The sequence below is a fragment of the Watersipora subatra genome, chromosome 10, assembly GCF_963576615.1.
Source record: "Watersipora subatra chromosome 10, tzWatSuba1.1, whole genome shotgun sequence".
In the NCBI taxonomy this organism is placed as follows: Eukaryota; Metazoa; Bryozoa; class Gymnolaemata; order Cheilostomatida; family Watersiporidae; genus Watersipora; species Watersipora subatra.
The window spans coordinates 61035122-61048336 of record NC_088717.1 but is presented as its reverse complement, the minus strand read 5'-3'; positions in this window follow the sequence as shown (position 1 = coordinate 61048336).

The window sequence follows — 13215 nt, the reverse complement described above, 5'->3', positions numbered from 1 at the left end:
TATGCCATTTGGATAATCACAATTGGAGCACATCTGGGGTGAGTTGATATTTGATTTGCCCATGAGTGAGTGCACCACTTCACATAAAAAAGAAGTTGTGTGCACCTGTTCTTTACTTTATAAAATAGTTTTGTCTATCTTCTCTTGCTATTGTTGCTTGTAGCGACAATCAAAAGATTAAATTTACAGTTACCAAAATAAATAGAAGGAACATAGACACTTTACTATCATGATAAGAAATAGGATGCAAGTAGTGACGGACAACTCCTTAGATGTACTATCAGAACCCCTCTACATCCTTTACATAGCTTAGTGGCAATAAGGAGATGACCTTTACTTTGTAAGAACTTGTGAATCAGTGGCTCGGTAAAGAGAAATTTCTGATCTCTTTTAAACTGCTTTCAGACTCATTTAAATGATTACTAATTAGTAGGCCTACTAATTTCCTTTTTAACTATACCTTCAATTATGAAAACCAAATTTTTTTGATGTGCATTAATGTAACTTAATTATGGTTTTCTCTTTCCAGTCATAAAACTTTCCCACAGTTCATTTTGGGAAGCAAACAAACAATACAGCTATTTACAATTAATATTTATGTTTATTTATATAAATCTCAATCTGTAGTTCGTTTATAACTATTAAATTTTTGAAATTAAAAGCTCAATGCATGCTCGAATTGAAATCATGGGAATGCAATCACAAGTTTTAAACCAAGTATTTAACCACTGAGCTATACAGTCATTAACATTACATCGCTCTTATCATATACCGCATATCGTATGCACTCCCCATAAACCTATTAACTATCTTATACTGTATAGTCAATAGGTCTATGGCACATGCATACTGTGCAAAAGTGCCAAATGTGCACTTTTGATTATCAATTAGTATTACCTTTCACAATTATTATTTTTTGAAATTGTTTAAAAACTAATTCAAAGCCATTTCAAAAAATTGTTTAAAATTAAAAGTGTTTAGAAGAAGTTTGAAATTAAAAAGTTGTTAAAAAGAAGAAAGTGCCGCTCAACTGGAGGCTGGCGTTGTATGTTTCAAATAGCTTATCAGAATTGGTTGTAGATAAATTTAACCCTAATACTGGTGAAGCAAATGTCGACTATAATTTGCTTTCTTTTTCTGGTTGAGTAATATTAACATTTTTACGCGTAATAAATCCGCTAACTTACCTCAAACTTGTCAAAGATCTTTTAATAAATATGCATTGAGAAGCCAAGAAAGATCTTTGCTAAATATCTATGGCTTGCAATTAACCTGTGATGATATTATAGTCTTTGGCCTACTTTGCAATTCTTTGGAAATTTCAATTTTTATTCCATGCTAAATTTGAAGACATATTTTTATTTTCTATTTCTATTTAACAATATTACATAGCAGCTTGTCATTTAACATTTATATTTTTGCTACGGTTTGCCTAAACTAGTTTTTTATGTGCAATAGAAGTGGAGTTATGAGCATCCATCCAATGTAAAATCAGATTACTGCACCGATGCTATCAAATAATATGCTATAAAACTCAAAATTTATAAGTTATATAATTATAACCTATCAATTGCTAAAAATATATATTTAAGAACAAGTGACATAATTAAACCTACTTATAATACATGCCACAACAAAATTGATGTTTTTAAAACAAAAATGTTTTCTTCGTTCGCTAGGCCAGCTGCATTCTGGTCATTCCTTTCGATCGAACAAACATCTTCTGATTGTTCAACACCTTCCACAATGTTTTCTGACTGCAACTATTTTTCTGCGCTGCTGAATTAGTCGATGTTAGCGTCAAAGATATATTTTAGCAGAGCCAAGCTTTTACACGTTGCAATTTGCACAAATACATGTGATGATGAACTTTTCGCCGCATACGAGTTATGCACAACTTTTAGCCTAAAACTAGTTGTTCAAATAGAGGTGGCATTCAATTAAAGGGTGGCACTCTATTTTTCAGCTCTTTTCAATAGTTGCGGTAAAATAGAGGTTTAACAGTATATGAGGTTCAACTAGTGATGCACGATAAAACGTTATTGCACAATAGGTGTCGATTTCGTGTGTGACAATTTCATTTTGGGTGTTTTCTGGGTCGATTCTGTAGTCGGGTATATCCATGTTTTCGATGGAAAGTAAAGATGTTTTCGATCATGTGAAGACAAGAAATATTTGTGTTTAATTGAGAGAATCAACATCGGTTATTGCCAGCTTTCGTGACTCAATGTTGGCACAGCACTAGTTCTTGAAAACTTATTTGCGAGCCCGCAAATTTCCTTTCTCGTTGGGAATCTTCTAAAAACAAGCCAGCGAGTTAGACAAAAAGTTTCATAAACAATAATTTTATTCATTATTTTACAAAGTGACGATAAACTGTTGAAATAGTCAAACAAAGCAGGTTTTAGTGATCGCTCTCTAATCTATTCTATCCAAAAATGTGTTTAGAGAACGTTATCACAACTACTACTACTCGTCTGTGTGTAATAATTGATAAGCTAATTAATAATTAAGTTAAATTTAATTAAATTATTTTCGGTTTAGCATTAAGTAAAGAAAGCTATAAATAACAAGTATTATATAAATAATAAAATTGGTTGAATAGGATTACCATTATTATAAGGCCAGACAACTAAGCACTGATTGCCTAAAAGTAATAACATTATTAATAATACTTATTTGCCAATTATCATTATTTTAATTCAAATTCAATCTTTATTATATATAAATCAATTTATACATGCATACAGTGAGTGACTGTAGTTGTATCAGTTTGGTTGCAACTCTGGAGGAACTGAAGATAAACTTCATGACAGTGATTATTTCATTAATTTAAGTTTAAATGTCAAATGCTGAAATAAAATCAACGAACATAGTAACTATAGTAGGTTAGTAACATCTATGTATCAGGGGAAAATGTTACCTCATCCTCTTAGATATTTATAAGCATGAAATACAAAATGTTTTATTAATCATTCAATTCATTTAATACTGTATGCATCATCATCATATGTCTATGGTATGCATCATCATCATATATCTATGGTATGCATCATCATCATCATATGTCTATGGTATGCATCATCATCATATATCTATAGTATGCATCATCATCATATATCTATGGTATGCATCATCATCATATATCTATGGTATACACCGTCGTCATATATCTATGGTATGCATCATCATCATATATCTATGGTATGCATCATCATCATATATCTATGGTATGCATCATCATCATATGTCTATGGTATGCATCATCATCATATATCTATAGTATGCATCATCATCATATATCTATGGTATGCATCATCATCATATGTCTATGGTATGCCTCATCGTCATATGTCTATGGTATGCATCATCGTCATATATCTATGGTATGCATCATCATATATCTATGGTATGCAATGCATTATGAGTTGTTATGATATTTTGCAAGTTGCTTTGCTCGAACACAATGTTTGATGACAGTAGGTTCAATATTGAGATGATATCACAGTCTGACACGCTTGTAGCTAGTAGTAGTATACTGAGTAGTCCGAGCACAATAATGTTGAAGTTATAGCCACCAGAAAAAGCTCACCAGTGTAAGCATTGTTCTCAAAATCCAAGGACAATAAGAATTGAGTAATATGCCAGTTGTGTGCCAATACACACCAGCAAATTTAAAACTAAGGACAGCTTAACCGCAAACCTCTATTCACACTTACGTTATAATCATCCTGCTAAACATGCTGAGATTGCACCAGTGCCAGCCGTTAGAAGTACCTCAAGACCCGCTACCAAGATAAAAGCCAGCAAATCCACAATTATGGAGACAATGCAGCAAAAATCCCTACAGCCAAAAGTGTGAACGAATCTTTTAACCTGTAGTTTGTTTGTTAGTTCAAATCTGTGTAACCACTCTCGGCAGTTTTTTTTGCGGTTTTCCTGAGCACCCCTAGCTTGGGTCTTCTACTGTCATTTGGTCTGGTTTGTTGGAAGCCTGTGGCCCTGCACCCAGGCCATGGCTGTACGGCAGGTTTCAGCTGCTGCACATTCAGCGCCTGGGTGCAGGCTAATTTGTTGGCACTGTGGCAGCTGGTTCTTTCTCAAAAAAGGGTTTCATTCAATTCAAGCTGGTTGAACATGAAGTAGACTTAATCAAATATACTCAATTTCCATTTCTCTGCTAGATTAGATGTGCTTTGACACCCTATTAGAGAGAAAAACAACTCCTAATTTTTTGGTGCTTGGACACGATTATCGCTTTTGTATTTCTGTTTTTTGTGCGCAACGTCACAATAATCTATTTCGAGAGAGCATAACTCCAAAGTTTTGAAACTGAATGATGTACATGTAGATAGCTCACAGGGCCAATATATTGTTTTGGCATACGGTGTCATATTGCACAGCACTTGGTTCAACCAAATTGGCTGCTCTCTGCTTTTTAGATGAACTTAAGTAGATTGATAAAGGTTTGTCATCGATATTTTCCAGCTCATCAGTAAAAGTAATTCTTTTTTGTATGTAATCTTATCACCTGGCGACAAACTAATCAACCGGCACAAGCATCCCAAGATCGTATCTAATAGGATTAGCTCGATCTCGACGCTCGTCAAAAGCCTCCAGCTCTTTGTAGTATATCAGTCATTCACGCCCTTTAAATATTTTAAAAGATTCCAATAAATGGACTGATGAAAAAAGGGGCCTGAGGCTACAAAAATCAATAAGCTTAAAAGGGATTCAGAACTTTTTTCAGTTTAAAACAATTGTGCACACAATTGCTCAAGGAGTTACCTACTCTTGCCATGTATAATCATGAAGATTGTTGGATCAAAATATCTTCAGTGCTGGACTTGTTTTAAATGGTTGGTTAAGACTATGCAGATTACAATGTGCTTCTTAGTCTAGACCAGTGATTCTCAATTATTTCTTGACATGTTTCCACGTGACTATAAGTAGTACTGTTTGTCTATAAGATTGTTATAAGTACACCTCTGCATGAAACTGTATCCTTATTAATATTCATGAAAAGATAAGAATATGCACCAGGTTACAACAGAAATAACTTTATTAACTGCCACAGACATGATTAAACACATCATACCGCTGCTCTGTGCGCAGCGTGCATGCTCAGTGCAGACAAAACCTTCATACTGCAGGGCAAATGCTTCCTGCACATAATGAGAGAGTCATTGTTCCTTAATATAGTGAAGGTGCAATAGCACTTTATCCATGCACAATAAGAAAACAAAAATGACAAACATGCGAAGCCTTGCTAGCTACTTATACAGTAATAAAATATTAAAACAAATAAAATATCTATATATAAATATATATTATCTATATAAACGGCAATCGTTGTGTGTGTGTATGATTGAGTGTCCGCGTTATAGAGTACCGAACTTTTCGGACTATTACCCGCTACTAGATATTTTGGGCGCATTAACAGGAATCTCCGGTTAGTACACGCCTCTATTATACATAACCTAATCATCATCGTTTTTACACGAACACGTCATATCTGGTTAGCGCGCCTCTTTACGGCGCCCAACGACATTGGTGCGTTTGAAACAGCAAAATTGCTTTTGTGTTAGAAAGCGCCGTCCTGAGTTCGGCGGCCTATACAGCTATACAAATGTACTAATCATTAAATAAATTAAATTAATGAATAGTATTTTACATGCGATTAATATTTACTGCCAACGTGCACCGAGAAGGTCACGCGAACGTTGGTTTCTTGCGGCCATTGGAAAACGCAGTTCTCACCTATTACATTTCTACATAAAAAAGGTAAGTATTCCTTAATCAATGTTGTATTGTCTATGAATTGCCACACTTTCAATACATAAACCTTTCACTTGCGTCCGTGTACAAATTTAGCTATCGGCCTACTGCCAGCTATTTTGCCGATATTGCTTAATATGTATACGATATTTTTTCAATTTCAAGCTCCATCTATAACGTTTGTCTTGGCTATATATTTTATTTTGCCAACATGTTAACAAGCACTGCTATACAAAAAATTTGTTGTATCTATAATTTGTGCATTTTAATTATCTGTGTAATCACAAAGATCTGAAGTGGCTATAGTGTCATCAACATAAGTAGTCATTTGTTTTTTAACTCGGACGCATTTAATGAACTCGCACAAAAAATCTTCGCTTTTAAGTTGGAAATTCTCAAACAAAGATTTAAAATTAAATTTTAGGCTAGTTTTATAGAGAAATCTTAGGACAACACTGTCATTACCATAAAAGTCCTAAAGATCGTTGGTTATGTTATCAACGAATAATAAAATTCAGTTACTAGCATTTGCTAGGAAAGTCGCAAATATGCATCTACGGCAGTCGACCAATTTTCGAACCAAAGTTTCAATTTTCGGTCTTAACTTTTATTAAATCGAGCTTTTCAAGCGTTTTGTAGCATTTTTCGTCCAAATGAATCTGTCTATTTGGGTATAATCTGATCAGATGGGTAAGTTTAAAGATAATACCGACGGTTTACCAAGACTTGGTAACATATTCAAATAGGTTTAAATGTGTTTTGTATCGTTATTATACTTTAAAGACTTTACAAAACGATGCTTAAATTTGTTGATGAAATTTCTAGCCAAGGGTTCGTCTCATTGTTGATGAATAATTTTTGTAAGTTGTGTGCACATGCATTTATCATAAAAACTCCCACACTTCGCTCCGCTCGTTTGCTCGTGGGAATATCACTTTTTGATATTGTTAGCTATGACGTTTTGAAATGTAAACAAAATTGTGTATTGGTTTTATATTATTACTATATATTAATAATCTTAGTTATTCCAATAATATCAGTGCATTCTACTTCTAATATTGGCCAATATTGCATTTCTCCTATTGCAGGGGGAGAGATATAAACATATAATCTTTTCTTTCATTATTGCTGTTTGATGTATATAATAACACCCACACCCAGTACATTACATCTACCATTGCAGTTATTCTATTGCACTGCAGTGTCATTTGACTGCTAATATTGCATTTCTCAACCATCAGTACCCTTTCTTTTTTCCAATATCACTTTGGTCGTGGGCTGTATGACAGTGGAATTTCTAGTATAGTAGATTTTGCCAACATGTTAACAAGCACTGCTATGCAAATAATTCATTGTACAGTGTAACTTCGGTTCTCGACCATAATCCGTTCCTGAAGGTTGTTCAAACACCGAGTTTTTCGAACACCGAAATCATTTTTCCGATTACAAATAAGGTAAATTGCTTTAATCCGTTCCAACACCCTGAATGTTTACCTTGTTGGTACATGTACATGTATTTTATACATTATTTTATGCATGAAATTGCACATTAAAATGCTGACCAACACATAAAAAACAACGTATATCTCAGAAAATGTTAAGCAAAATGGCAAAGACACAAATAACATAAACATAAATGTAACCCATAAAAGGTAATGTAATTAGCGTAATCTTCCATACGAAAGATTACGCTAACATGAACGTGTAAAAATAAAAAAAGGATAAAGAAAAGAATTATGAATAGGATTTTTTAGGATACAGGATGTTCTTTTCTCTTAAAATATCTATCCAATGACACTTGCTTCTGCCTTCTTTTTAGCACTTTTTGGAAGTGGTTCATGATAGTGCCGTTAAAGTCATTGATGATTCTTGTAGCTGCAGCTTTATCGGGGTGGTGGAGTTCGCCGAAATTTTGTAACTCGACCCATTTGCTACACATTTGTTTAATCTCGGACGTCGGGGCATCCTTTCCTGGCGACAACAGTTGGTCACGGTCAACGCCGCTCAGCATCCGGCGTTCGAACTTCGAGTTTTGTTTGAACTACGAAGCAAGAATTGCTTGAATTTTTTGTTCGGACTCCGATTCATTCGAACTGCGAGTCGTTCGAAAACCAAGGTTACACTGTATCTATAAGTTGTGCATTTTAATTATCTGTGTAATCATAAAAATCTAAAATGGCTATAGTGTCATCAACATAGGTAGTTATTTGTTTTTTAACTCAGACGCATTTAATGAACGCGTACAAAAATCTTTGTTTTTAAGTTGGAAATTCTCAAACGAAAATTTAAAATTAAATTTTAGGCTAATTTTATAGAGAAATCTTTGGACAACACTGTCACTACTATAAAAGTCTTAAAGATTGTTGGTTATGTTGTCAATGAATAATAAAATTCAGTTGCTAGCAATTGCTGGGAAAGTGGCAAAAATGTGTTTACGGCGGTCGACCATGGAAAGCGCATGAATGAGTCTACTTCAGTGAAAGGGTTGAAAACGTTGGATTTGCCACTGTTTATGATAGTAAACATGCTCATTTCTCTCCGAGCGGAGTTACTTTAACTTTTTTTCCAGCTACAAGTACTACAGATCTACAGCTACTACAGAACTTGCACGGGCACTCCGAGCGTTGCGATAGGTGACGGTGAGAAGAAAGCGAGCAGTGTATATTACAAAAAAGCACACCATCTCATTCAATATTAGGAATGCTTAAAGCAGTGCAATGCCTTTCAAAAAGCCTACCGCCCAAACACAAGAAAAGATTGATTCCCGTAGAGAAAGTGACCGAATTCGCAAAGCCGCAGCTAGACGAGCAGAAACTGCAGATCAAACGCAGCTACGCCCACAACGAAGCGGAACTGCTACTGCATCTGCTAGAAGTGCAGAAACTGCAGAGCAAACACAGCTATGCCTACAACAAAACAGAATAGCAGCTGGTAGAAGAGCAGAAACCGCTGAACAAACACAGGTACATCGAGCGCAGGCCAGAATAAATGCTGCAGCCGCTAGAAATGCAGAGCCTACTGAACCGACCCAGCAGCGACTCAAACGGCTCTGAGCAGCCGCTACATTGGCCAGTTGCGCAGAAACCTCCAAGCAGATGAAGCGGCGACAAGAACATGATGCACTAGCTACAACAGCTGCTCGGTGAGCTGAATTTTCTGAGCAAATAAAACGGCGACAACAGCGAGATGCACTAACTACAGCAGCTGCTACCAGGCGCCGTGTATGGACAGAAAACTTTGCACTTGACTACAGTCCAGCAACATAGTATAGGGCAGAATTTTTCTATGGGACGATTGTTCAAAAATGCTCCAGATGTAATGCCTTACGTTGAAAAGACGAGAGGCCATATATGTAGTTTATATAGTAGATTCTATTGATAATAAGTTTTATCAACACTACCACATTACTGCTGCACAGTTTGTATATACCATGTCAAAACACAAGCTATAGACGAAGAACTGGTGAGTCATGATTAGTGTTTCAAGCATGTAGAAGTCTCAATTCAATAATTGCTGGTGATAGCTAAGCAGTGCAATAGGAAAATATTTTCTAGAACTTCTTAAAATAATTATGTAAAACTTTTCAATACTGCCAGTTTGAAGACCGTCAGTTTGCCTAGCAATGTCAATTTCGTTATCAGTTCTGTGTACAAAATTAGGACAAATCCGATTTGAGTGGTTCGAGACTGATGCATTGTAGACTAGCTGTAAAACACATTGCATATTTCCAATGGGCTCTCCAACATTATTGACATGTAGGACTGCAAATGTGTATGCAGTCAGATCAGCACAAAAAATTCAGTAGATTGCGTAGTTGGAGTTGTTTTACAGTATGAAAGACAACTATCAATAAAACTTGCATATTTGGAGTTGTTTTTCAGTATGAAAGACAACTCTCAATAAAACTATTGCTTTGTGTAAATCTGTTCCCGAACACGGGTAATGCAGCTAGTATATAATATAAGATATAGAGGAAAAGAAGAGAGTGTAACTGCTGGTATTGTGATAATGATAAACAGTAGAATTCATATCACCAGGAGTCTCTAGGTAAATGATAATTGAGTTAGCTTTATCCGCATGGCTGCCACATCTAAATGTATAAATGTTAGATATGAAAAAAGAATGCTTCCCATGGGATTCGAACTTACTACTTTCATTTAAGCTGCACAATACACCAATACCCACACTAATTGATCACCTGTTCACATTTAGTAATAATCATGCAGTTAGTTATTCCTCCTTACAATCTCTCACAACACACCAGACTACCAGGGTGTTATTTATTAATATAATTAGTAGTCATGAGCCCATATGACAGCCTTTAGTCACACTGATATGACAGTTTACTGTTCTATAGTACTAACAGGCCTGATGGTAAAAGTTGGCTAGTCAAATGAGTTGCCCGCTGCTGCAGTTTTCTAGTTTATATGCATAGATGTGCATAATGGTAGAAGTCATGATAGGCAGTCAACTCTCGGGCATTTTGTTAAAGTAGCAATTTCTTTTTTATTCCATAAAAACTTTCAATAAATGAAAAACAGTTTATATTTAATAACAATGCCAATAAACATAGTACCTTTTTAAAGTTTTAAATCACATTAATAGCAGATTGTGCAAAAATACTATGAATTAAAATATATTGCTCATAGTTCAGAATTAAAAAATGTCCTTTGAAGATGATTTGCAATAACAAAATGAAGGAAAGCCTCAACTTAAACTCCCAAATAAATATAAATATCTACTAGTAGCCTGACAATCTAGAGTGCAGTGAGTGATCATCAAGTGGTATGATAAAGCACAGACGGGGCAAATTGATTGGTGCAGGTATTACAGTGTCTACCTACTAAGCTAAACATCATGAGTTCAAGTCCTGTGCAAGGCAATTTTTTATCCTAACCTCTGAGCCTGTCTTCATCCTTTTACGAGAGGTAAAATTGCATAGGTAAAACCTAATATCTGACAAGGTTACATATAAGCTGTCATAACCTTTGAACCACGCCGTCTATAAAGATGATTTTGATACAAGATTAAAATTTTGAAATTGTACATTACGAGTACTCTGACAGGGTGACAGGCTAGTGTGCTGTGAGAGATCAGTCACTCGATAAAGTTTAGACGGCAGCTTTATGTACAATTAATCTGTAAAGCTCATGAATAATCGATTACTGCAGTTGTTAAGGTGTTGTCAACCAGGCAGCATGTTGTGAGTTCAAATCCTCTACCAGGCAATACTTTATTCCAAACTCTAAACCATAACTATAAATATGTAAATATGTAGCCTACTCTTAGCATTGCATAAACTAGTCCAACCAGATTACAGTAATTAACCAGACATGTAATATAAGCAAGTTATACTTTAAGGCAGAATTGAGAAAAGGCTTCTAAATCATTATCAGAAATGAAGCAATGATCACAGACTAGCAACTGGCAGACTCACCCACTATGAGAGACCGTCATGTGTAATAAGTATGTGTACAATAATTCTAAAAAGGCAACAAGGTTGTCGAGTTGCACAGGGTGTAGATAGCTTAGTTAGGAAGTCGAGTAGCCAGGTTCGATTTCCATGTTGGGTTTATTTTTGCATAATGCTCTCAGCATGACTTCAAAATAATGGACAGACATGGCTCTAGTTATAGAACAGATTGATTTGTTGATGAAAGATTTGTTGATAACTTTACTCACTGAAATCTAGTATCCTTTACCATGATGCTAAGTTGGCCCTAAATGGTCCTGTCACCATTGGCAACTGACAAGTATTAACAGGTACTTATGCTGTGATAATCACTGCAGGAGAGCAAGCTTCTTCACATTCAGCTTTAGTTCTACATGTACATTACAAAGGAACAATAAAAAGTTCCTGGTTTTGATGCAATAGAAGTTGTATGCCCATGACTTACTTTAAACAAAATGGAGGACAACTCCAAAAGTGTTCAAAGTTGTTCAAGATCACCAATACTACTGTAATGAACTAATTAAATCTCACTTCTCATTGGTGCAAACCACTATAATTGGAGTTTTGCTAAGACTACGAAAAAATCTAGACAAACAATACTATGCAAAGACTTAAACACAGAGTATAAGTACAATTATATTATTAAATATTCAGAGATGTCTGAAGGTAGATGCTGGATGCAAGTGTTAGAGTGTTAATCTACAAAGTTGAATGTCCAGGGTTCAAGTTATATCCATAGCAGTCTATTATCTTCACCTCCAACCCTGGACTCAAACAGACACGACTTTCATTACAGTAAATATTGTATTCGTAACACAGTCAGTCACCCTGGGCTCTCTTACTTTCTATACATAGAGGCTACTCATTCCAGCTGGTAATATATACCTGCATGTATGTGTATTGCGGTGCCCGTAATACACAATAGACGATGTATTAAACAATATTTACTATAATAAAAGCCGTGCCAGTTCACCCGTTCGATTGAAACCTCGCTTAAATGTTACAAAAAAATTGCTTCGCACGAGATTAGAACTCACAACTTTAAGTTTAGCTGCACCATACACTCTTATCTGCACTAATTTACCAACTCAATCAATTAATGATAATCATGCAGCTATTACACATGACAATCTCTCACAACACTCCAGACTGTCAGGGTGTTATTTGATAATATAATTAGCAGTGATGAGTCCATATGACAGAAATTATAGTCACGTTGATATGACAGTTTACTGTTCTAGTACTAACAGGCCTGATGGTAAAAGTTGACTAGCAAAATGAGTTGCCTTCTGCTGCAGGATGCCAATTTAACTGCATAGATGTGCAAAGTGTAAAACTCATAGTGAACAGTCAAGCCTTGGGCAGTTTTTTATAGTAACAATTGCCTCTGCATTTCTTTAAAACTTTTAATAAATCTAAAAAGTTTATGTATAATAACAAGGCCAAATAACTTAGTATTTTATAAGTGTAGATTAAAAAAGCTGGAAGTCAAAATAAACAGTTCACTTATAGGCATTTTATTAACATAAAAAAATAATAATAACAATAACTTAAAGACATTCATACAAAGATAACATGGTCAAATAACAGATTTTTAATAATAAAACTTTGATTACATTTAAAAATTACTCCAGATTAAAACTACTGAAAAAGAAAAACCAAAACGCTCCTAGTTTAAAGTTTACTCAAATATATTCTTTGAATATGATTCGAAATAACAAATTGAATGAAATCCTCAGCTGAAACACCCGAATAAATGTAAATATATACTAGTAGCCTGACAATCTAAAGTGCTGTGAGATATAATAATAGTCAAGTATCAGTAATGTCCTGGGTGTGGGTGTTATTACATACAACAAACTACAGAACTAATAAATATAAATATCTACTAGTTCTGCAAACAAAGGAACCCTTGAAGGTTCCTAGTTTTGAGTCGGTAGAAGTTGCACGCTAATAACATAGTTTTAACAAAAATGGAAGCCAAT